Source organism: Protopterus annectens, chromosome 10.part0 (assembly GCF_019279795.1).
Source record: "Protopterus annectens isolate FY-2018-M chromosome 10.part0, PAN1.0, whole genome shotgun sequence".
NCBI classification, from domain to species: domain Eukaryota; kingdom Metazoa; phylum Chordata; order Ceratodontiformes; family Protopteridae; genus Protopterus; species Protopterus annectens.
In genome coordinates, this window is record NC_056744.1 from 1,204,694,277 (window position 1) to 1,204,717,413 (window position 23,137).

The window sequence follows — 23,137 nt, forward strand, 5'->3', positions numbered from 1 at the left end:
CAGTTGCTTGCAAATCAGGGACATCCCTGTAAATCAGTCACAGTTGGGAGGTCTGGCCTCTTACCTATTCAAATATGGCGGTGTTTATCCTGCTCTGATACTGTGTGGGTTTGTAAGGTGCTACTGTAACATTATTACCTACTAGCATGGCTGTTTCTCTTCTCACACTAATGTAATGCAATTCCACAAGAATTGCCAGTAAAGATGCACAGAACAATCTTTGTGTAATGGCCTTTCTATTTTCCCTTTACATTCACTCCTTGTATTTCATGATATATTTCTTTCAGCCCCAAGTGCTTGTATATCTGCTGTGGCTCAGTGGTAATTCATGCAGACTAGTGTTTCCAAGGTCCGGGGTTTGAGACTGACAGGGGTATTTAATTTTGCTGATGAGCAGCCTGCAGGCCTTGTCATACAGAGTGACTAAGGCACTTTTAAGCAGTTGTAAGCGGGTTTGCGTGAGTTTGCATGATGCTTAGCTACGCTTATCTACGCTTAGCTAAGCGCACACAAGCACACACCTGCTGACTACTGCTTAAAAGTGCTTACTCCCACTAACACCCGCGCTATTTTCTTTTAAAGAAAAGAAAATGGGGAAATAGGAAAGTGGTGAAAAAGGGGGCACAAAGAGGGTAGGACAGTAGGAAAACAAGCTCAGGATGTGCAGGAAGGATGTAGGGAAGGTTCATAGCTGCCCATTTCTTTATCAGCAACAGCTGTGCATATGTCTGAAATTTGGTGTGAAATTTGAAACCTTCCACCCCTGAGAGAGGGGTGAGGACAACAAAATATGTTGTACTGCCAATTAGAATTATCAGTTTACATGTCCAGCGGACATGTGTGCGAATTGGGCAGCTATGTATGGGGCGTAATTTTTTTGTGGGAACAGAGCGCCCTTTTTATTTTTTTTTCAGGTGAGAGTGGAATGTGAGGTGCAGGAAGTAGGTATATTTGGGGAGGTAGGTTGGGGAGGTTAACAGACAAGACAAACAAGATGCATACAGGGGCGGAGTATGACACATGTGGGGGGTAAACACAATTGACGGGGATGGATGTTTGGATATCACGAGCCCATGAGCCCACAGATGGCAACAGTGGAACTGAGATCCCCACCCATGGGCAGTTACCACTGCGCCTTCTCAGCCCAGGCCGGGGCTGTGCGGGGGGCTGGATAGGACTGGCAGGCACACCCGTGAGTTGTGCCACTCTCGCCTCAAGCTGGCGTAGGGGATCAGTCACAGAATGCCTGATCTCACTACGCACCACAGACTGGACCCTATGGAGGGTGAGTGGGGGCTCTCCTCCGGCCACGCTTGCAGAAGGGGTATGAGCTGCATCCCCTGCAGCGCTTCCACCCAAAGGTGGCACAGGGCCACCAGAGGAGGAGGTCCCAGCCTGGGCACTGTTGTCAGGTGGACTCGCCAGCTGAGGTGGGAGAGGTGGGTCCGCTGGAACCCGCCTTCCCTGTTGTCCTATGTTTAGCAGTATTGTATGGCCTTTTTGGGTTAGTAACAAACAACACCATTCAAAATTAGTTGTAACAGCATGCATCAGTATTCCCATTAACCAAACACCCATGAATTCCGAACATTGGGCAGCAAGCATAACACATGCATATTTAGAACAACAGTGCACATTCCAACAGCATGCAGGGTTGATTGGTGGCAACAGGCCATCAGGTTTGGATATGTGAACAGGGCACATGCGTCAACATACATGCAGATATGTATGAACCAACAGGACAAATGTCCATGGGAATTAATTGTGAATACACATACCCAGTTTGGTGTGGAATGGCATAATTTGTGAAAATAGGGTAGGGTGGAAAAATATTACATTAACAACTTACACTGCTTATACATATACTGTACATTCCTAGTAGATGCAGATATATATATATATATCCCCTACATTTATTAGTACAGTTTCCTGTATGTAACCTTAGGAATGTTGGTTATGGGGATGTTACTGCTACATTAATATACATTCCATTTTTTATTCATATATGTTCATATCTGGCTGTGTTCAGGTACAGCATCCTGCTACATTTGATTTATATGGGTCTAGACAACTGTGGATGTTCAGCATTTCATACAACCATACTATCTCCATAATGCAAGGGTACAGCAACATAATATTATGTAGTGACTGCAGTATACCTTTATTCCAGACTTATTACAGCTTTCTTGGTAGCTTCAAACTGTCTTTCTCACACTCTCTCACTTATTTTATATTTACATTTCAGAATGGTACTTAATTCTAGACTTTATTAACATTTATTACTGGGTTACAACAATCCTTTCCAGCTGACTCACTTATTTCATATGACAGAATTTACAAGGATGTATTCGACACTTGTCTACCCTTTGTTGATTGATTATCACTCATTTTCAGGCTGAAGCAGTTATCTGATATTACAATACAGGTGGAAACTCTATTTGAGACTTGTTTAATCTTTATTACTGGATTGCAATACACTCTTTTCCAGGCTGCATCACTTATCTAATCTTACAATACTAGCAGAATCTTTATTCTAGGCTTATTTCACCTTTATTACTGGATTACAACAATGAACTATTTTACAATCTGTCTCACTTATATTCTATAACAATACCAGCTAAATAATTACTAACATGCCTGGTGGCGCAACCTCAGCAGCCTATCAGCATAGGCTCACTGATTCATGGAACGGACACCTGCAGCTGTAATATAAATGAAGGAATATTGGAACATACCTCTCCATACTATAGGCTAGGATAGCATTTCTTACATACATAATTACATGGATACTTACTCAGTAGTGGGGCATTGGGCATTTGGCGTGCCTCCTGGATCCAATGGTTCAGTTGGTCCTCCTTACGTCGCTTCAGGTCCACATGGTGGTGACGGACCTGTTCACCGGTCCTTGGAATGCCTGTGGCACTGGTGAGATCATGTGCCAACCGGTTCCACGCCTTTGCCTTGTACGTACCCCATTGAACCTGGCCCTGCATGAGTTGTGCTTCATGATCATGAACTAATAGCCAAAGCATATATTTTGACTCCTCAACACCCCACCTTTGTGCTCTAAAGTGATTTCCCTCTCCTGCACCTGCCATCCTGACTGCAAATGGGTACCACAATCAGTTATGGTGTGTATTCCCACCTATGGGGCTTATATATGCTGGTTTTCCCCCACTTATCTCTGATTGGCCATTTTGGATATTTATCAGTTTAAAGCAAACCTGCTTTGTCATGGTTTTCTTTTCATTCATTCCTATATGTATGCTAATACTGTATTTCTGAGTACAACTGTCATGGCTTAGTGGTTCAGTACATTGACTATGGTGCACAGTATCCTGGGTTTGACTCTTGGCATTGCTTTTTTTTTTTTACTACTGTCTAGACAGGCTAGGAGGTGTGTCTGCGTAAAGGCGGCTTTGATACAGCTTGCCCAATGTTGCCCGCCTGTAAGCTGGTTGGCACGCTGCGCAGCTCTGCACAAAGAGTTTACGCTGGGTAACGCATTATTTAGCTATGAGCACTCATATTACGCTGGGTGTAGCACTGCTGAGCTACGGGCACTCATATTAAGCTTGTTAAAGCACTGCTCAGCTATGGGCACTCAAATGCAGCTTGTTAAAGTGCTGCTCACCTACAGGCACTCAAATGCAGCTTGTTAAAGCGTTGCTCAGCTATGAGCAATTATAATCCTTTTTTATAAATTATTCTGTCGGATTTCTTCACAAATACATGGCTCATTTCATTACATTTAACTTAAATTATAGTTATATATTTATATATATATGTCAGGGGATTGTTTCATACTTATTTAAATAAAAATGGTGCATGATGTTGTGGGGGCTCGAACCGTGACTACCTCCTCTTTGGCCAACGTCTCTACCGCTACACTATTGCTACTTGACTTAATTTGCATATGTAGATCTTATATGCTTTTCAATGTCATATCTGCTAACTGTGGCTGAGTGAAGGGCATACCAGCGCAAACGAGCGCAATTGTGGGCAAACATTTTTGAAATTATAAAAAAAAAAAATGAAACTGCTATTTTTACATTTTACACATTTTTCAGTAGGGTTTTGTCTCTGGGGATGTGTGGTGTTGTGTTCCTTGACATTTCTAAGGACTCGCTCGTGGGTGTTTACTTTCAGGCCTCTGACTCTTTTGGGGGTGTGTCCCTTTGCAGTACTTGGCATTCGGACACGCCCCCTACATTCCTACACGGACCGTGTTAGCCTAAGGTATGATTCAGCATGCCCTCATGAATATGCATGGCATGCTGACGTCATACCGTTCAACTGCAGCCTCCGAGTAAGACATATTATGTCTTACACGGAGGTTTCGTGAATCCGGCCCACAGTCTCCTAGATCTGCTAAATAAAGTGATTTCATCTGGACTGATCTGTTATACTCTGTTTCTTGATAGACCTGTCACCTTCTGGGTTACAAGTGGGATACCAGACTTCACTGACGTCCTCTGGATCACCTCTGTTTTTTTTGTTTTAGTTGCCTTGTACACTGCAGTGTAATATTAGACATTGGTATGATTCCTTGTTTTACTTACTTAGTACACTGCAGTATAATATTTGTAATTTTTCTGATCCCTTGTTTTACTTACATGTTACACCACAGTGTCATATTAGACATTGGAGTGATCCCTTATTCTGCTTACCTAATACACCGCAGTGTGATATTAGACACTGATGAGATCCTCTGTTTTACCTACCTATTACACTGCAATATAATATTAGACATTGGTGTGATCCCTTATTTTACTTACCTAGTACACTGCAGTGTAATATTACATGTTGGTGTGATTCCTTATTTTGCTTACCTGATAACACCACAGTGTAATATTAGACATTGCTGTGATCCTTTGTTTTACTTAACTAGTACATTGCAGTGTAATATTAGTTATTGGTGTGATTCCAAGTTTTTTTTTAACTAGTACACTGCAATATAACATTAGGCATTGGTGTGATCCCTTGTTTTACTTAACTAATACATTGTAGTGTAATATTAGACACTTGATGTGATTCTTTATTTTGCTTACCTAATACACTGCAGTATGATATTAGACACTGGTGTGATCCCCTGTTTTACTTAGTACACTGCAATGTAATATTAGACATTGGTATGTGATCCCTTGTTTTACTTACTTAGTACACTGCAGTGTAGTTTTAGATATTGGTGTGAGCCTTTGCATTACTTACCTAGTACACAGCAATGTCATATTAGACCTTGATGCTATCCCCTGTTTTACTTACTTATTACACTGTAATGTAATATTAGACATTGGTGTGTGATCCCTTGTTTTACTCACTTAATACACTGCAGTGTAGTATTAGATATTGGTGTGAGCCCTTGTATTACTTACCTAGTACACCGCAGTGTCATATTAGACATTGATGTTATCCTGTTTTACTTACCTGTTACACTGCAATGTAATATTAGACATTGGTGGGATCCCTTGTTTTACTTACCTAATACACCGCAGTGTGATATTAGACACTGATGTGATCCCCTGTTTTACTTACCCATTACACTGCAATGTAATATTAGAAATTGGTGGGATCCCTTGTTTTACTTACCTAATACATCACAGTGTGATATTAGACACTGATGTGATCCCTTGTTTTACCCACCCATTACACTGCAATGTAATATTACACATTGGTGGGATCCCTTGTTTTACTTACCTAATACACCGCAGTGTGATATTAGACACTGATGTGATCCCCTGTTTTACTTACCTATCACACTGCAATGTAATATTAGACATTGTTGGGATCCCTTGTTTTACTTACCTAATATACCACAGAGTAATATTAGACACTGATGTGATCCTCTGTTTTACTTACCTATTACACTGCAATGTAATATTAGACATCGGTGTGATCCCCTGTTTTACTTACCTAGTACACTGCAGTGTAATATTACATGTTGGTGTGATTCCTTATTTTGTTTACCTGATACACCACAGTGAAATATTAGACATTGCTGTGATCCTTTGTTTTACTTAACTAGTACACCGCAGTGTAATATTAGTCATTGGTGCGATTCCTTGTTTTTTAACTAGTACACTGCAGTATAACATTAGGCATTGGTGTGATCCCTTGTTTTAATTAACTAGTACACCACAGTGTAATATTAGACACTGGTGTGATCCCCTGTTTTACTTAGTACACTGCAATGTAATATTAGACATTGGTGTGTGATCCCTTGTTTTACTTACTTAGTACACTGCAGTGTAGTATTAGATATTGGTGTGAGCCTTTGCATTACTTACCTAGTACATTGCAATGTCATATTAGACATTGATGTTATCCCCTGTTTTACTTACCTATTACACTGCAATGTAATATTAGATATTGGTGTGTGATCCCTTGTTTTACTTACTTGGTACACTGCAGTGTAGTATTAGATATTGGTGTGAGCCCTTGTATTACTTACTATGTACATCACAATGTCATATTAGACATTGATGTTATCCTGTTTTACTTACCTGGTACACTGCAATGTAATATTAGACATTGATGGTATCCCTTGTTTTACTTACTAATACACCACAGTGTGATATTAGACACTGATGTGATCTCCTGTTTTACTTACCTATTAGACTGCAATGTAATATTAGACATTGGTGGGATCCCTTGTTTTGCTTACCTAATACACCACAGTGTGATATTAGACACTGAAGTGATCCCCTGTTTTACTTACCTAGTATACTGTAGTGTGATATTAGGTCAACACTATACTATTATATTTATTTATTTGAACTGATGATTTCCTGTTCTATCTGCCATTGCTAACTCGTTTGCTGTGCATGAATCCCTTTGTTTTCAACATTTTGCTTATACAACATATGACCTCCAGAGACTTGGGTTGTCTATCTCCAAGGGTGACTGCCATTTAAACTGTTGGTATTCTTTAAAACTGTAGTGTGACCAGTACTACTATATGATAGAAAAACCTGGGCAGTAATGGCATAGCAGTTGAGAATGCCATGGAGATGAACAGCCTGAAGGACATGGTCAGATGCACACAATTGGGCAGACTTAAAAAATAAAAAGAAATGGGAATAAAAGAGCAGAGGTCCAAATAGCTCCTTTTGCTGAAAAAGTCAAAGGAACAGATAATGGTGGCTCAGGCATATGTGCAGAAAAGCAGAAGACACCTGAAAGCATTAGAGACTTGTGTTCCTCATGTCAAAAGTTAGATGTTTTACTTACTATTATTAATAGTAAATCTAGACTTACCAAAGATGATTGCACTTGTACAGTTGACACAGCTTGGAAATTTTTTTATTTATTTATATTTGTTTACTGGGGTAGTGGACTGAACAGTTCTGACCAATTTTAGGCTCAGCCTGGGTTCTTACATATATTAATGACTGGGCTGATGTGATAAATAATATTAATCAAAGTGCAAATAGAACAAATTTAGAAAAGGATGCGCTGTCAGCCAATAAAAGTCATACAACCCCTATTAAGCATAATCTTATGGATGATAGCTCTGGAATTCAGGTTACAAGTATTCAGCAATCTCAGGATTCACAGCATACAGAAGAAAAAAAAAAGTAAGAGAGAAGCTGACAGCAAATAATCTGGAAGAAAAATGAAATGATTAATTTTTAAAATGCAGCTTATAGGTCTCTCTCTCCCTCTCTCTCTCTCTTTATATATATATATATATATATATATATATATATATATATATATATATATATATGGGTCTACCTCTAAATTTTGAAGTACCAAAACTTCAAATTTCTTATGGTCGAGAGCATAAGATTGAAGTTTTGAAACTTCTAACTGTTTAAATGGAGATCGCTATACAGCATGCAATGGTATATTTGCCATTTTCCTTACTGAATTGTGATCTCAGAGTTTTCCAAATGAGAAGGTAGAAACAATAGGCAAGGAACAGGCTAAAAAGGAAGAAGAATAAACAAAACTCAGAAGGATTAAAGAACATTAGTGAAAGAAAAAAAGAGGAGAAAGACGGAAGTTGATAACGTGGCTCAGACTTGGAAGTACAAAGACAGCTAGATGAGAACTGTATGCTTGCAAATGAAGTAAGCAGTGATCACAGTGAGATTAATAAGACCAATGGTGGTGAAGATCAGTATTTTGTTACTATTGACAGAGCATACATAACTGAATTAGAAGTGGGAGATTTTTCAGATCTGGTCAAAAATGATGTGCTAGTAATTGGAGTTTCAATTATTTGAGGAACTGATACTTACATCAGCAGAGACGATGATGAACATCAAATAGTGTCATGCTTGCCAGGACCAAAAATACAGTCTATGAGTATGACCTTAGAATGCCTTTATATAAAGAGCATAGCTTGTACAGGTTGAAGTATTTTTTAGAAAGTCACATATAGAAAGGATAGTCAGGTCAGTGTGAATGAAAAAATTTCTGGGGTTAATGTGTGCATGATGACTCATTCTAAAAAGTGGAAATGTGCAGAACATCCAAGCATAATTTTGGGCACATTTATTTAGAGAGGGTGGAGTCTGCTTGTCAGGACAAAAAAAGATAATTTTTGCAGTAGATATACTGAAATATTTGACTAACACAAGAAAAGCTTTTTGCCAGGTCAGAAATTTAACAGTTCACAGGTAACAATATTCAATTTATTTGTAATGATTGTTAATGCTAGGAGCATTAGTAATAAGTGTGTTCTTTTTTTTTTGGAAACTATATTCACATAGGACTGATTTTACTGTTTATGAAACAATGGTTAAAGAAAATGACCATAAACCAGTTGTCAGGATAGAAATGTTTTTACTGTAAATGACATTTTAATACAAAATCAAGTGGAGCTGTGTTGATGAGACCTGTGATCACTATATGTTTGATAATACTAATACTATAGATTGTGTAACTGTGACAATAAAAACAATCCTGGAACTCTTTACAATTATTGAAATGTATAGAAGAATAATTCAAATATTTTTTGCATGAAACACAGGAGGGAAAAATAATAGTTACTAGGAGCTTAAACTTACCAGAAACAGACTGGAATAATAATGATTGCACAACATTAGTAAGGTATTTATTTATAACATATGTTCAATTGCAACAACTGTGACAGAGTTCCAGCAAATCTACCTGGGAATGGAAGATGCTGGACACTGTTTATGTTCTTAAAGAAATTGTTACCTCATGTCAAGTTTTGCCACTTTTAATGTACAGTGATCATGGAACTATAAATGTTAAATTACAGCTAGTTAATTCTGGCAACCTAAAATCTTAACCAATACATAGAATATTAGTAACATACTGTGTGGTAGCAAAATTATCACTATGTAAAACTAATTGGAGTGATGTGTTCAGAGGAAAAAACTGCAGAAGGAACGTGGTAAGTTTTGAAAGGATAATTATTTGAATACAAAAAAAAAAAAAAATGTTTAACTTCAGGATCCAGGTACGCAAGGTCAGGAGGATATCTTTTTATGAAAGCAAAATACTTAGTTAAGAAAATTAAGAAAAAAATACAACTAATGGCAACAAGGTCCAACTATAATTTTGAAAATTGATATAAATGAACTGGGCAGATAAATTAAAATCTAGTGAGAGACAAGATCAGGAAAAATATGAAGAATTTTTTTTATATAAAAATATTGAGCATGATAGGAATCATTTTATAGATAGATAAGACTTGGTAGGAATAAAAACATACAAACCGATAAACTGTGCATAGATTCTAAAATATATTCTCTAAAACAGCAAATTATAAACATATTTACAAAATCTTATGAAAAATGATTTGGGACCACAAAGGGTGATAAATTATATTAATAACATCCGATTACCTTCAGGAACTGAAATTAAATTTGAATAAATTGAAAAAGAACTAAGTAAATTAAGCCCAAAGAAAGCATAGGGAAAAATAATGACCAGAAATCACATCAGCATGCAATTTCAGTGCCATTACATCTGTTATTTACTAGGTCATTAAAGAATGGGGAGATTCCTCAACATTAGAAAATTGCACTTGTTAAACACATCTTTAAGGGAAATGGGACTAAGACAGACCAAGAGTCATATGGACCTATACGTTTCTTTTCTTGCTGTGAAAAAATAATCGAGAAGTTTATTTTGGATACATTGTTGTCAGAACTGGAATGGTTGGGACTTGAAACTGTATATCAGCACACAGTTGATAGAAATAGATCTATAACATGATGTTCTATAATAATATAATACCATCTATACAATAAAAGGGGTGCTGTGATGTAATTTATATAGACTTAGTTTCAGCATTTGAGTCATACGGAAAACACTGAGCAATAAATTAAAAAACTAAGTGTTACGCAAACTTGATAAGAAGATAACTGCAAGCTGGAGAGGTACATTTCTAGGTTACAGCTATGGTACTCCTCAAAGATCTGTCATCAATCCATACTTGTTTAGGTTGTATCTTTCAGATCTTTATTTTCTTTTTAATCTGAAGTGTTCTATAGTCTGTATGTAGATGACTTGAACATGGGTAAACTGATTGCATCAGTTACAGACAGGGGATATCTGAAAAATAATTGACTAAATTAAACATTCGGGCACAGAAGAATAATATTTTTATTTATTTATTAATCATTTGTTGACTGGGAAAGTCTGACTAGGTTCCACAGAGCCTATTTTCAGCGGAGGCCCGGGGAGAAATGCTCCAGATGCATGTCTTTGGAATGTGGAAGGAAACTGAAGTACCCGGAGGAAACCCACGCGAACACAGGGAGAACATGCAAACTCCACACAGAAGGCACCCCAGCTGAGAATCAAACCGGAGAACCTCTTGCTGTGAGGTGACAATGTTAACCACTGCACCACTGTGCCGCCCACTAAGGAATATGCCGCTAAAAACATCAAAACAAAGTCTGTGAGATTTCAGAGACATAGACTTAAGTGTGTATAGCATTGTTGCTTCACAGTAAGAGGTTCTCCAGGTTGTTTCTTGCTTGGGGTGACTTCTGTGCGGAGGCTGCATGTCCGCCCTGTTCACATGGGTTTCCTCTTACATGGGTTTCCTCCTGTTGCTCCAGATTCCTCCGACATTCCAAAAACAGTCACTAAGTGGATTGAGCACTCTAAACTGGCATTAAGAGTGAGTGTATATGTAAGCGTGTGGTGTAGAAGGACTACCTCAGCAGGGCTAGTTACCCCAGTGGTTTAACCCTTGACTTTAGATGACTGTCACCATTGAAATGACACCCCAACCCCAGGTGCAAAAATGGGAAAAAGGGGTTATGGATGGATGGACGGATTTAGTACAGTGCACAGTGATCAAAACTGTTGATTCATTTAAAGACCCCAGGTATATGGTTGAATCCACATTTTGAGTTTTTCTGATTATATCAACCAAATGGTTAATGGCAGTTATAAAAACGCTAGGCTGCATAAAAAGATTTATAAAATCTAGAAAATCTGAAATGATGGAATTATTTTTGTAAGCTGCATTAGACTCAAAGCAAAATATGGAATAATAATGTAGAAACCTTATAAGAAATCTAACGTGTAGATTGGAAAGAGTTCATTGAAAATATACCAAGGGCATTAATGAATATGAAAAATGTAAGTTATAATGATATATTAAAATATTTGTACTTGTACAGCATTTCATACAGAGGAGACCTTATCATGGTATATAGGGAATTTAGAGACAACTATCTACGGGATAATGTGGGGTTATCAAAGAGTAGTAGAGAATCATCTGATGATCTGTACAGGAAATTATACAGGAATGAAACTGAAAGGTAGATTTAATAATTGTTTTGCTGAGAGAGAGTAGGTGATTCATGGAATCATATTAAAACAAGCACTAGTTTAGATATTTTTAAGAACAACTTGGACACTTTTTATGAAATTGTTTTGATATACTGACAGGCTAGAAGGACATTATTGCCCATGCCTGAAATATTTGTATATATGTATGTATGTATGCATATAAGTATATATGTATGTATGTATGTATGTATGTATGTATGTATGTATATAACATATGCTATAAGAAAAATCTGATTTAAGGTAATTATAGGACTATTGGGATATAAAGTGCTGTTTCTCTGTGTTAATGGCTATTTAAATAGCATTGATTGTTGCTTAGTTATCCAATTAAGTGTCAGCAACAGTGCTGTAGAGATAAGTATCTACTGGGAAAGATTTTTCCTGGTTTCACAAACAGCTGCTCATATACATAGTTAACTATAAAAAATAGCGTATTATGTGCCTACCAGTATTTGACCCATATTTGTTTCTCCAGTCCTTATCAGTTTTGACTACTACTGCATTGTTTCTGTTTGATGTTACTGACATATTTTATGCTATTGTATGGACAGAGCTGTAATTGTATTAGTGCAAGTTTTACATCTGTCATTTATTCTAATCTCCTAAATTATCATCAACTTTCCTTTGCCCATAATCTACTACTACCCCCAGACAAAACTCCAGCTCTGGCCAATCTACTAGAACTTCAAGTTAAAACTAGACAACTTAACTGTACTGACAAAAAACTAATCAAGGTCACCAAGACCAACAACACAGCAGGGGACTCCCTCTTCCCTCTTCGCTAACTACATAGGCAAAATTTGGAACACCCTACCTACTGTTATTACCTCAGCAGGCTCAAAGATTCCATTTAAAAGACTCCTGAAAGAACAGCTAAAGCACACATGGATATGTACATGTTCCCCACCTGGCTATCCCCCTCACCCTCTCCTCTGACTTCAGCTTCATCATCAAAAGAATGCAACTTCTCTAGCTTCCTTCCAGTTCCACCTCCACTTCTAACCCCTTAGTCAATACCCATAAGGCACTGCTAGGACACTCTATCTATCCACTACATTTTTCTCTTTACACCTCTACTCTTACTCTACACTTAAGCTACTTACTCCTCCTGTTTTTCTTACTTAACCTGTTATCCAATTTCCCATCTCTGTCTCTTCTCCTGCTACTATACTCCCTACTATGTCTAATCTTTGCTCTCTTTGTTGCTATACTCCCTACTGTGGTTAACTTGCTCACAAGTCAACTGTATAAAACAGAAAACGCAACCCCTACTAACAATGGTCACCATTGCGTAAATACCTCAACCTAAAACTGTAAAAGATGTGGTCAGTCTATGTAAATATGTTAAATCCTAAGCTTCAATGCTATGTTACTAGTCAATATTAAGTTTGGTACTATGTAAATTTGAATGCTTCTATATACACCTTATGTTTTGATTAAAATTAACTGTGAAGATTTTCTCCCCGGGCCTCCGTTGAAAATGGACATGCATCCAGTCAGACTTTCCCTGTCAACAAATGTAAAATAAATAAATAAAAAAAATAATATTTTTTTTCTAGTTTTACTGTTTTAGCCAGTAGATTGTGATATCTGCCATTTTTGCACTGCTGTGATACCTGCTGACCTCAGAACTCCTCATGGACAGACTGTTGGACTCCTACTGAGCAGGAGGTGTGGCCAGTTTCAGTCTCTCCACACCAAGTCCTTCAATACATTGCATTTTACCACATACATAGCAGTCTATATATAATGCCTTTGGCTGACTTAAACACTCCCACTTTAAACACAGGTAACAATTTCCAAAGAGATGACATTAGTATTGACATATTTAACACTACACTCCTGCACTAAAATGTATCCACCAGACACCTTTCTCAGTAGGTATTACAACCCTCTCACAGCACTGTTGTTGATACTTAATTGAGCAATTAAGCAACAGTTACTGCTATTTAAACAGCCATTAATACAGAGAAACACCACTGTGTGTATCCCATTAGTTCTATAATGGCCTTAAGTTAGAGTTCTAACTCAGCAATATTAAGCAGTATAAAACAACAATAACATGAGCAACTACATTTTTTCTGATCCCCTTTTCTGAATAAAACACAGTACACCAACATGACATCTGATGACCTTTATTGAATAACACTGTTTAATCATAAAATTAATTGAGCAATTATAAAATGTATTAATCGCAATATGACTGCAAGTAGTCCTCACCTTGGAAGATGCATACATTTGTGCAGTCACAGAGACCTGGTTCAAAGCTGTAGAGAGCACCTCAGCCATACCGGGTTAATCTCCTTCCACACATTCAGAACACAAATTGAAGGCGTGAAAACTAACATTAAAGATAAATACACCTCCAAACTGGTCAAACAGCATGATTCCCTGTAGATACTTCAGGTGCAATTAACTACTGGTAGGACACCTTTTCAAGTCACTGCCAGCTACAGGACCCCTTCCATGAATCAGTACACCACTCTGACTGTTTGGATGTACTTAAGTCTATCAAGATACATCTGAACACCATGGTTTTGGGTGAATTTAACTACCCATCCATTGACTGGGTAAATTACTTGTGTTCAAACTCACTTTACCTGAAGATTCCTTGACTTTATTAACTCCATTGCCCTGGACCAGTTGGTTGACACTCCCACAAGGGGTGCCAACATCCTGGATCTGGTGCTTACTAATATGGGGGACCACTGTAGCACCCCCACTGTGAGGTCTTCCCTGGTAAGATCTGACCACAAATCAGTCTCATTTGAAGTAACTATCACACATGACCCCCCCACACACACAAGCAGCAACTAAACTAAAACACTTCTCCAAAGAAGATTATAACCTCTTATGGAGTGGCATAAATAGCTTATCTGCACCTCTCCCCTCAGATGGACCTGACAACTATGCTGAGTTCTACACCAATGCTTTATACAAACACCTGTGTAACTGCATTGACTCAGATGTAACTGATAGGACCTAAACAAGCTCCTGAAGGAAGAGCACATACTGAGCCTGTGGGCATAACTAATCTGTTGGCCAACAGGTTCTGTGAAAAGTTCATCCCCCTGTCCCCGCCACATGTACCCCATGACATCCCTGCCACCTGTCCCCTACCTTGTATCTCTAAAGAGCAGGTCATTAATGCCCTCCCTAAGGCCAGGAACACAGCATTTATGTGACCTGATAACATCCAAGGTTGCATCCTACACGGGCTCCAACAAGAATTAGCAACACCATTGGGCAGTCTTTGTGATCATTATCTAAGCGCAGACTTTATCTCAGCTGAATGGAAAACAGCCACCGTTATTCTCTTACACAAAGGTGGTGCTTCCACTAACCCTGGAATCTTTAGACCCATTAGTGTGACTAGCCTTATCTGCAAGGCCAAGGAGTGAATCATCATGGACTTTATCAAAAAAAGATATAGGTAATCTCCAAACACTTGACCCTACTCAGTTTAGATTTGTCAAAGGGAGGTCATGCCTGTTAATCCTGGTGGACTTCTTTGAAACAATCACCAAGGCCCTAGATGAGGGGAAATATGTGCATAAAGACTACCTAGACTTAGCCAAGGCATTTGACACTATCCCGCACTCAGGCATCATTGACAAACTCAGCCAGTTAGGTGTCAACCCTTATATCATTAGATGGGTCGCTAACTGGCTTACTGATAGAACCCATATAGTCAAAATGGGGAAATCCATCTCTGGCAGCAGACCTATAACCAGTGGTGTTCCACAGAGATTAGTCCTTGGGCCTGTACTGTTTAGACTATATTTCTCCAAAGTCAAGCAAAAATTAAAGGTATGTAGCTGAAAAGTTTGCTGATGACTGCAAACTGGGAGCAGTCATAGAATCTCCAAATTATGTCAAAATTTTACAATAGCATCTTACTCAAACAAATGATTCTTACCAAAGTCATGGCCTTAAACTCAATGCAGAAAAATGTATTATCATCCCTTTTGGTAGGGAAGATGTTCCTGCTAACTACCACATCAATAGCAACATCTTAAGTACACACTCAGTGATGACAGACTTGGGCATACAGGTTGACAGCAACCTCACCTTTGACCACTGTATCTCCACAGTGGCATGAAGGGAATTCTATACTGATCATATCATAAGTAAGGGCATTGCCTCCAGAAAAAAAGAAGCTATAACCTCCCTGTACTCATCCCTAATCAGGCCAATAATTGGGTACAGCTCCTCTTTTGGTATGTACCTTTCCAAGCACCTTTAGCAATTGGAGAGACCACAGATTTTCCTCACAAGGAAAATTCTAGGTCTTCATTATCTGTCCTATGTGGATCCTCTGAAATTATTGTCCCTTTATTCTGTTTCACACAGACTGCTCAGAGGTGATCTCTGCCTTGCATACAAGGCAATCTCTGACCCTGCTTAACTGGAAAGGCTGCATCTCAGTAAGTCAAATGGTACACGGGTTACTCACTCTAAAGAACTTAACCTGGTATGTGACATTAATAAAAATTGCTTGAGGGGCAGATTTTTCTCCCAGAGATTACCACACCTTTGGAACAGACTCCCACTTCATGTCAGAACACCTCATTGGCCCACTTCAAATGCAATCTGGATGGGTGGGTGGATAACCATAAATTCACCTTGGGGGTTCCACCTGTGTCCCTCTTGAATAGAGGCAATGGGTGCTGATCATGGAAATAAGGGTAGAACTTGGCTAGGCTTTTAAAGTCCTTAGGGCCATTAGCCTAGTAACTTCCTATGATCCTATGAACATAACTTCCACATAACGAGTTCACAGCTGCAACATCTCCCACTCACCTCTGTCCCACCACAAAATAAGCAGCATTACCCCAACTGCATGCTTGCTCTAACTTTACCAGAAACAGCATGCCACCGCTCACTTCCATACAGATCCAATACATAACACCAGTGGGGGAAGAGAAGAGGGACATGACAGCCCCTATTCTTCACCTACCAAAACCCCACTCACAAATAAACTAAAAACCTATTATCTGACACAAATTAAAGAGGGAGGGAGGGCGGGCAGCAAGTTCATGCCTAAATCTGATCTCCCCACTCTACAACTCTTACCTAAAGCTACATTAACTCCTCCTTACACTTACCTCACGTCCTCTGTAATTCCCTTCCCCTTAACCTTAACCCTTCCTTGCTTGATTCTCCATCGCAATCCTTCCTCCATTCACCATTCAATGTAAACTACTTATTCCCAACACCTCTTCAACCCCCGTTCCCCAGCCATAAACCCCTAAAATCTCATTTGTCCTGATCACCTTTTCTTAATAAAACACAGTACACCAACATGGCATCTGACAACCTTTATTCAATAGCATTCTTTAATCATAGAATTAATTGATCATCATAAAATGTATTAATCACTATATGAACACAATTTCCACATAAATATTTAACAGTGGCAGAATCTCGTGCTCACCTCTGTCCTAATACAAAATAAGCAGTGTTACCCCAACCGCACACTTACTATGACTTTACCAGAAGCAGCGTGCCACCTCTCTCTTCCATACCCAACCAACCACCTTTTATAATCAAACACATAACACCAGTGGGAGAACAAATGAGGGACATCCCAGCTCATCTTCTCTGCCCATCAGCCTGACACAGGCTGTTCCCCCTCCAATACTACTACTCTTTTACCAAACCTTCAAAAAACAATGTCATGTGTACATTGAATAAATCCAATCCCAACTCACTCAGGTGTACTCCATTCTTCCAAAACCATACCTGGCCCCTATCATTGAAGTCCTTATGATCAATACCCAAGTTTCTCAAATGCCTAGACAGCCTAAAATTAACAAAGTGCTGGGCGTTCTCAATATCTATAAAACTACCTGCATTCCTCCAAACCAAACATGGTACCATTTTGGACCACACAATGCTCATGTCGTAAAACCTACTGCCTAAATTAGCCAAGTCCCTCTGCACCCTAAACATGAACTGCCATTTTGGAATGACACCTAATCATTACCTGCTAAATGAACCACTAAAACATATGGAATCCCAGTCCAAAAGCATATTTCCACAAATTCATCCACTGACCTAACTTCTCTTTCCAAATTTGATGCCTTTCTAATGCAAAATGAATGAGTGGAAAACCTCTCTCTCTGGAAGCCTAGACACTGGAAACTTCTTTATTACATGCAGAAACTGCTTGGCTGTTATCGCCTTTTAACCCTGCGACTGGAAAACCAAATCCTGTGGATTGCCATCATGTGACAGCTGTAATCTTCTGGCCCACAACACCAGACACATTGACATGTTCCTATCCATCCCCAAAACTATCTGCATGTCCTTTCCTGTCTGGTCTGTTTTTGAATTCCTCAACCATATCTCCACTGGCACAGGAAATATGAGCAAATCTTGCCATACAAGTTACCCCAAGAACTCATTCACCCTGAAAGCTCCACTATACATCCATAATGACAATGTTACCCACTGAGTCCCCCTTCAATATTTTTTTATTTATTTTACATTTGTTGACGGGGCTAGTCCAGCTGGATATATGTCCATTTTCAGTGGAGTCCCGGGGAAAAAAGCTCCACATACATCAAAATGTTTACAATGACAATAGTATTTACAAAGACATTGGTACATTACAAAGCTTAGGCATACATTACATTTCATAGGATTTAGCATTTGAATACGTAAAGTCCCTGTGCAAACAGTTTTGGATATTCCTAATAAAATATGTCTAAAGACACTATTAATTATAAAGTCACACACACAAATGTCACACAAAAATGCTAGTGTCTAACAGCAATGGTTATTCATACAAAATATGTACAAGGACACTCTTATTCTGTAAAGTCTCACCAGAAGTCCTAGTGTAAGATGGCTATGGATAATCAATCAAAATATGTACAGGACATTAGTCCGCTGTATAGTCACATGTTCTTTGTTATCAATAGAGAAGACACAAGATTATACTCATAAGAAGATAGGTGTCTAGGGAAGGGTTTGGTAGTTAGTCTCAGTAACCTCAAATTGACTGCACCATCCTGCTCTTAATCCAAGCATGAGCTAAATATTGCAGTAGCAGCTTCTCCAACCAAACTCTCTTCCTCCAGTAACTGCAAAACAAAGTCATCAAACTCGGATATTGCACTACCATACACCTTCCTCATTGAGACTGCACAAGACTGTTGAATCAGCCATCCCGTCACTTCAGTCCAATCTGTCACACATCCTCTGGCAACAAAATTGATTCACCCTCAAGCTCCAGGACTAATTCTGTAAACCTGTGAAACTGAAAATGAGACAGGCTGTCAGCAATCACATTCTTAGAACTCTGCAAATGAAAACCTGTAAAAGAAAACTCTTAGAACCCGGCAAATGTACACCTGTAAAAGAAGAAATTATTAGCAAACTCTGCAAAACTAATTTCAGTAAAACTAACAAAAGCAAGATAGACTTTGCTGTCTTTGACTGTAATACCCTCACCGCTCCAATATTGTCAGAATAAAAAGTCACCCTCCTACCCCACAACCACTCTTGCTACACCACTGAAGCTGTCCAAATAGGCATCAATTCCAAGAAGGCCACATTCTTCTTCCAGTCATCTGGCTACAAGCTGCAAACCATTCCCCTCCAAAAAAAAAATGCACCCATCCCAATACCCCCTGCTGCATCTGTAAACAACTGCAAATCACACCTGACCAACCCAGTCTACTTGCCAAAAAGAAATTCCATTAAATTGATTCAAAAAGGATAACCACAATGCTAAATCTGAGCAAACATGTTTACACATCCTCACACAATGGTGTTTGCTTCTCCATCCTTTTAACAAGAATGCCACCAACCTGAAAAATGTACAACCAGGATGAATTGCCCTGCATGCAAAGTTCAAGAGCCCTAAAAGTTCCATAACATCTCTAATCCAGACTTTGTGCCTGTCCATCACCCAAGCAATGTTCTCTTTCAAATTTTCCATCTTCTCAAATGGAAGGCAAAACAACCCCCACTCTATGTCCCCTAACAAACCTAGAAAACACAATGCCTTGGCAGGGCCCTCCAACTTCTACATAACCAATGGAACACGCAGCTCATCATATGTTGCCAGAAATGCTTGCATACCTTCCAGCGCCACTACAAACCCTTCATCTATCAAAAAAAATTGTTCAAATAATGTACCCCCTTCTGAAAGCCCACCCTTTGCTACCAAATCCAATGAAGTGTGGTACTAAACTTCTCATGGGTGGACAAGCCACTGAACACCCCATTGACATGGCCTTATCAAAATAAAATTTATTGTCAACCACCATGCCCAATAATGGCCACTCATCCTCCTGTACCAGCAGCAATTGAAATGCTGATTCAATATCAACCTTTACCAAACATAGATCTTTAAAACCTCTAATGATTGCCATCACTTCATCCAATGAAGCATACCTAACCTTTGAATCCTTTTTTGAAATGAAATCATTAACTGAATTCCCTTCTGTATTAGACAAATTGTGAATTAACCGAAATTCACCAAGTGATTTTTAGGGACCAGTCTCAATGGTGACACTTTAAAACTGACAAAAGGAGGGTAATCTGAGGGACCTAATAGCCTGGCTGCATGCATATCCTTTTCCACCAAGCATTTCAATACCCCTTCCATCCTCCACACAGAATATAAATTCTTAAAGACTAAGCCATCCCCACAAACCCCGGACTTAAGTGAAAGCCCCCAGAAGAACCCCCTTATCAACTCCTCTGCAACCTTCAAATCTGGAAAAGGACTCAACATGTAACTCAATACCTGCCCATTAATGGGTGAATGGGAAACCCAGTTTATCCCTCTGTCCTCAAAAATACAAGCCTTCCCAATGTCCTTGAAAATTGCCTCACCCATGGAACCCCTGTAAGCCTTGAGATGGAATAGATAATGATTCTGTATCAGTCGTGGAAGAACCCTACATTGACCAAATTCCCTTCCTTGCATCCACATTGAGAAGCTGGATGCACTCCCATGCAATTCGAACAAGTGTGTGAGAAGATACATGCTCTCTGCATGCAGCACTCCACATTTAATTCCCAGAATACTTCAGCCTCATCTAGTAAAGCCCTCAAAAGTATTGACCATGATGGCAAGCCAAGTGCCAGAGTGCTCAACTTCCCATCTCAATGACTGATCCACCAACTTCTGTTTCCAAAAATGCTGATCATACCACATCCAAGCTTTCCCTGCATGTCAACTTTGTGACTCCTGAATCATGAGGAAATAAGCCAAAAGTGGTAAGGCCAATGGATAATCCTTCCCTAGCCAAACTGCCATGCAGTACACAAAACCCAGTACCCAATTCTCCCACATCATGGCATGAAGTCTTCCGACTCTCCTCCATTCCAATGCCACTAAAGCTGCCAAGTGATCATTGCTATTCACTGCCTCATATTCCAGTAAATGCTGAACCCCTTCTCCATCAATTAATTCAAATATTTCTGTGTAGTCACATTTCAAGACCTTCTTGACCATTGAGATGGGAAGCTGAGCACTCTGGCACTTGGCTTGCCATCATGGTCAATACTTTTGAGGGCTTTACTAGATGAGGCTGAAGTATATGCGGTCAAAATGACCCCCCCTTCCATATTGAGCAAAGCCTGAGTAGCTAACCAATCCCCAGGTCACATTCCAAAATCAGAACTAATGTCTTGTTGAGATGACTCAGCTCTATCCAAATTCAACCCCAGGCTCCCTAACAAGAACCCTAAGCTAACTATCCCAACCAAAGCCTCTCTCTGTACCTGCCCAGCTTCCCTAAGAAAGACCCAGTCCCCCATGCTGACTGCAACCTTACTGTTATGTAGTGGCGCTCCTCCTCCACTCCCCAACTGACTACCTCCAGGCTCTGCGAAGTTTGCAGTACCTCTATCTAAGCCCAACAAAATATCATTACCTGAACTGGTATGAGAAACTGTTCCACCAACCAAGACATCCGCCATGGCACTGACAGCTGACTTGTGAGCTCACTTACACTGTGCCACAAAATTCCTCTTTGATGCCCATGCTTGCCTTTTCCTTGATGACATCCTGGATGCACCAACCATAGGAGAGTCTCTCTCTCTCTCTCTCTCTCTCTTTCTTGCAACTCTCAGAACAATTCCTTCACTTGCAATGTAATTGCCACCCATCTCTGCCTCAGACTGCAAGATCCGTCCATCTGTCAAATGATAGAATAACATAAACCACCATAAGAGATAAGGAAAAAATACCTCCAACAAACTAAAACACCTCACCCAAGCAAGGACACTTCATCTCATGCCCCTCAAAGCCTGGCATCCAAATGAGTGACCAACCAAAAATCTGCACCATTAAAATTACCACACCCAACCTTAACCTGTGCAACAGCTGCCAAGCAGAAAATACAAATATATGTATCAGGCACTAGCTCTCAACCAAACCAGGATCAATCTCATCAGAATCAGGAGGATTTCAGAAGTAATCAGGAATGATCAGGGCACTTCTATATCATTAGTACTATTACCTAGACAATGACAAACACGAAAATGTGAATTAATATATATTTTCAGAGCTGACAAATTCTGCAATTATAGCTACTGTCATAATTCAAAAGACGCAGCTCAACAATTTTCCCTCCAACAGCCACAATTTTTAGGAAGGATTTAAGAAGGATAACCCTAAATTTAAATCTAAATCAGGGACATCCCTGAAAATCAGGGACAGTTGAAAGATATGAGCACTACACCAACATTTACCCCTCTCAACTCAAATATACATTGGCTAAAATGGGGCCTCCTGTCACCCTGCAATCACACACATCGGAGTTAATAGCATTGCCCCATGTCTCTTCAGCGGTCTTCAACCCATACCTTCTTATTATTATTAATTATCTATTTTTTATTATTATTATTATTATTATTATTAGCCTAAGCAAGTCTCACTACCATCATACCAGTGAGCTGTATGAGTCAGAATGGCACATCATTCAACCTCTTAGAGCAAGAAATCTGGACAAGGCCATAAATAATGGGGGTACATTGGTCCAAAAATAGGGGCACTTTTTAAATATAGCTCTTGCAAACTTAGGAAGTTGATAGAATAACAGCTTTTCCATTAGCATGGATTTTCTGAAGGATATGAAGTTTGAAAATCTTGTCGGCCACTATATTCTGACTTCAGTCCTCAATGATTTGCCAGTAATTTGCCAGAAAACTACAAATTTATGAGAGATGGACCAAAAATATGAGTCAAAATTCTGTACATTCTGCGAAAATCTGGACAGCTGACAGTTACGCAGAGTGATATTTCCTCTTCTTCTTCCTTTCCTTGTTTCTTTTTTCTTCTTCTTTTTAACTAAATTAGATGCCTCATCACCCTAAATCA